Here is a 5,000-nt window from a genome sequence, read left to right on the forward strand (position 1 = left end):
TGTGTGCGTGTGTGTGTGTGTGTATGTATAAAAGATGGCACAGAGATGGGAGGCGACATGGGGTTGTTGCCCCACAAAGGAATTAAGGAGCAGATGGAGAGAAAAAATTTCACCTACAAGGTGTTCTTGTTAAAAGAAAAAAATGCCGAGCAGGTGAAAGCTGAAATGTAAGAGGCGCTAAGGGAGCGGTCAAAGGAAATAACTTATATAACTAAAGGAAGGAGATATGGGACAATGGTCGTCCAGTTTAGGACAGTGGGGGAGGCGAGGAAGCTGGCGAGTGTGGCGGTGAAAACAGAGAAAGTAGTGCTTCTGCCCACATACCTTGGAAGAAAGACTTCCAAGGTAAGAGTAGAAGCAATCTCACAAAAGGCGACGAGTTGGCAGAAACGTTAGCACGCCGGACGAAATGCTTAGTGGTATTTCGTCCTCCGTTACGTTCTGAGTTCAAATTCCGCCGAGGTCGACTTTGCCTTTCATCCTTTCGGGGTCGATAAATTAAGTACCAGTTACGCACTGGGATCGATATAATCGACTTAATCCGTTTGTCTGTCCTTGTTTGTCCCCTCTATGTTTAGCCCCTTGTGGGCACTAAAGAAATAAGAAGCAATCCCTCCTGATATAGAAGTGGCTTGGGTTTGCGGTGGCTGCCCTTGTTGGAAGTGTGGAGAAAGTGGCTGTCCTTAAAGTCACAGAAAATATGGAAGATGAAGCAAAAGTATTGAAAATAACGAGAATGGAAGAAATGAAATGATGGGGATATGGGCTGGAGCTCACGGTTCTAGCTGGGCTAACGGAGATGCATGAGATTGCAGAAGAGGTGAGATTACCAGATGGATATACAATGAGAATAATGGGGGAAGAGAGACCTCCTACCTCCTATCAATGTGGTAAGAAGGTAATTTAAGGGCCGTTTGTCCACAGAATGAAAAGGATAAGGCGGAAGTAGTGGAACAGAAGGAAGAAACCCCAATAGTAATGGAGCAGGCAGTGGAGGGGAATTGTACTGTGGCGAAGAGGGGGTAGAATAGTGGAGACTCACCCCCAAAGAATGTGAGAAAGAAGAGAAGAGGTGGGAAAAGGGGGAAAAAAACGAATGAGAAGTCAGTAAATGGTGAGATACTCTCTTTACTCTTTTACTTGTTTCAGTCATTTGACTGCGGCCATGCTGGAGCACCGCCTTTAGTCGAGTAAATCGACCCCCGGGGACAATTCTTTTTGTAAGCCCAGTACTTATTCTATCGGTCTCTTTTGCCGACCGCTAAGTGACGGGGACGTAAACACACCAGCATCGGTTGTCAAGCAATGCTAGGGGGGACAAACACAGACACTCAAACACACACACACACACACACCACACATCATATATTATATACCTCTTTACTCTTTTACTCTTTTTACTTGTTTCAGTCATTTGACTGCGGCCATGCTGGAGCACCCCGCCTTTAGTTGAGTAAATCGACCCCCGCAGGACTTATTCTTTGTACCCCAGTACTTATTCTATCGGTCACTTTTTGCCGAACCCCGCTAAGTGACGGGGACGTAAAACACCAGCATCAGTTGTCAAGCAATGCTAGAGGACAACACAGACACTCAAACACACACACACATACATACATATATAGATATATATATATATATATAATATATATATATATATATATATATATATATACATATATACGACAGGGGCTTCTTTCAGTTTCCGTCTACCAAATCCACACACAAGGCATTGGTCGGCCCGAGGCTATAGCAGAAACACTTGCCCAGGTGCCACGCAGTGGACTGAACCCGGAACCATGAGGTTGGTTAGCAAGTTACTTACCACACAGCCACTCCTATATACATATATACGACGGCTTCTTTCAGTTTCCGTCAACCCAATCCACTCAAAAGGCTTTGGTCGGCCCGAGGCTATAACAGAAGACACTTGCCCAAGATGCCACGCAGTGGGACTGAACCCGGAACCATGTGTTGTTTTAGCAAGCTACTTACCACACAGCCACTCCTATATACATATATACGACAGGCTTCTTTCAGTTTCCGTCTACCAAATCCACTCACAAGGCATTGGTCGGCCCGAGGCTATAGTAGAAGACACTTGCCCAGGTGCCACGCAGTGGACTGAACCTGGAACGATGTGGTTGGTAAGCAAGCTACTTACCACACGCCACTCCTGCGCCTATATATATATATACATATATACGACAGGCTTCTTTCAGTTTCCGTCTACCACATCCACTCACAGCATTGGTCGGCCCGAGGCTATGTAGAAGACACTTGCCCAAGGTGCCACGCAGTGGGACTGAACCCGGAACCATGTGGTTGGTTAGCAAGCTACTTACCACACAGCCACTCCTATATACATATATACGACAGGCTTCTTTCAGTTTCCGTCTACCAAATCCACTCACAAGGCATTGGTCGGCCCGAGGCTATAGTAGAAGACACTTGCCCAAGGTGCCACGCAGTGGGACTGAACCTGGAACCATGTGGTTGGTTAGCAAGCTACTTACCACACAGCCGCTCCTACGCCTATTTATATACTATATACACAGGCTTCTTTCAGTTTCCGTCTACCAAATCCACTCACAAGGCATTGGTCGGCCCGAGGCTATAGCAGAAGACACTTGCCCAAGGTGCCACGCAGTGGGACTGAACCCGGAACCATGTGGTTGGTTAGCAAGCTACTTACCACACAGCTATATGAACATGTGGAAATGTGTGGACGGGGGAGGTTATTCAGAAGTAATAGTGGGGGAGACTATACGGAGGGTGGAAGAAAATGGGAGTTCGAAGACTGTAGTGAGGGAAAGACGGGAAGAGGAGGTGGAATTTCAATTGAGGATGAAGGGATGGAAATTGAGGTAAAAGTCGCGAAAATGAAGAACTGTATTGATGTTTTTCGTTCTTGTCCCATTTTTGTAATGTATATATATCTCTCTCTATATATAAACGGCAGTTTGTCTGTGCAGACAAAATACCTATTTCTTTATTACCCGCAAGGGGCTAAACATAGAGGGGACAAAAACAGGACAGACATAGTATTAAGTCGATTACATCGACTCCAGTGCGTAACTGGTACTTATTTTTATCGACCCCGAAAGGATGAAAGGCAAAGTCGACCTCGGCGGAATTTGACTCAGAACGTAACGGCAGACAAAATACCTATTTCTTTATTACCCGCAAGGGGCTAAACAAGAGGGGACAAACAAGGACAGACATAGGTATTAAGTCGATTATATCGACCCCAGTTCGTAACTGGTACTTAATTTATCGACCCCGAAAGGATGAAGGCAAAGTCGACCTCGGCGGAATTTGAACTCAGAACGTAACGGTAGACGAAATACCTATTTCTTTTTCTTTATTACCCAAGGGGCTAAACATAGAGGGGCAAACAAGGACAGACATAGGTATAAGTCGATTATATCGACCCCAGTTCGTAACTGGTACTTAATTTATCGACCCCGAAAGGATGAAAGGCAAAGTCGACCTCGGCGGAATTTGAACTCAGAACGTAACGGCAGACGAAATACCGCTAAGTATTTCGCCCGGCGTGCTAACCACTCTGCCAGCTCGCCGCCTTAAGCGGCAGGTTCGATATGACGAGCTGCTGCCGGTGGTGGGATGCGAAGAATTGAAACCGTACTGGTGGAATATAAAGGATTCATTACGAACTAAATTTATTTGTGAAAAATTGTTTATTTTAAAAAGACTGCTAATCTCTCTCTATATAAACGGCAGTTTGTCTGTGCGTGTTTCTGTGTGTCTGTTTGCTTGTACCCTCACCCTGACCACGGCTTTCAACCGATTCTGATGAAACTTGACACACACATAGCCCAATGTCATAATTCAAAACTAACGCAGCGAAAATTTTGAAAAGTTCCCCCAGTTCTGAAAAAAATCGATAAATTCGACATGGGGTCGAGAATCAGAAACACGAACCACAAACTGTCTAGGGGACGCAACTCCACCTTTTTTGAATCTCAAAAAAAATTTACCATAATTTTTTTTCCATTTTTTTGCTATTCTTTGGCTATAACTCTCTAAAAATGCTTTATAGTTATTTCCCTTACAAACCTGAGCAACGCCGGGCGATACTGCTAGTTGTTGTATAAATAGCAAAAGTGGAACTGCCTGCTTGCGAGCGGTAGGTAAGCCCTTCATTTTTATTTTCATCAAATTCATGTAATTCATTCGTATATATTTCGTGTACCATGGATGCGCAACGGCCCAGTGGTTAGGGCAGTGGACTCGCAGTCGTAGGATCACGGTTTCGATTCTCAGACGGAGCATTGTGAGTGTTTATTGAGCGAAAACACCTAAAGCTCCACGAGACTCCGGCAGGGGTGGGGGTTGAACCCTGCTGTGCTCTTTCACCTGTTTCTTCCTGTTTCTGTTGTACATGCATTTCGAAGGGCCAGCCTTGTCACACTCTGTGTCACGCTGAATATCCCCGAGAACTACGTTAAGGGTACGCGTGTCTGTGGAGATGTTTCGTTAGAAAATCATTCACGTGTGTATAACAAGTTGAACTTGGATTACTTGAGGTTATTTAAGCAAGTGCAGAGGTGCAATGGCCCAGTGATTAGGGCAGCGGACTCGCGGTCATAGGATCGCGGTTTCGATTCCCAGACCGGGCGTTGTGAGTGTTTATTGAGCGAAAACACCTAAAAGCTTCACGAGGCTCCAGCAGGGGATGGTGGTGATCCCTGCTGTACTCTTTCACCACAACTTTCTCTCACTCTTTCTTCCTGTTTCTGTTGTACCTGCATTTCAAAGGGGCCAGCCTTGTCACACTCTGTGTCACGCTCAATCTCCCCGAGAACTACGTTAAGGGTTCACGTGTCTGTGGAGTGCTCAGCCCCTTGCACGTTAATAAATGAGCTGCGACGTCACTGGTGCCAAGCTGTATCGGCCCTTTGCCTTTCCCTTGGATAAGATCGGTGGCGTGGAGAGGGGAGGCTGGTATGCGTGGGCGACTTCTGGTCTTCCATAAA

This window comes from Octopus sinensis, unplaced genomic scaffold (assembly GCF_006345805.1).
Source record: "Octopus sinensis unplaced genomic scaffold, ASM634580v1 Contig15366, whole genome shotgun sequence".
Lineage (NCBI taxonomy): Eukaryota > Metazoa > Mollusca > Cephalopoda > Octopoda > Octopodidae > Octopus > Octopus sinensis.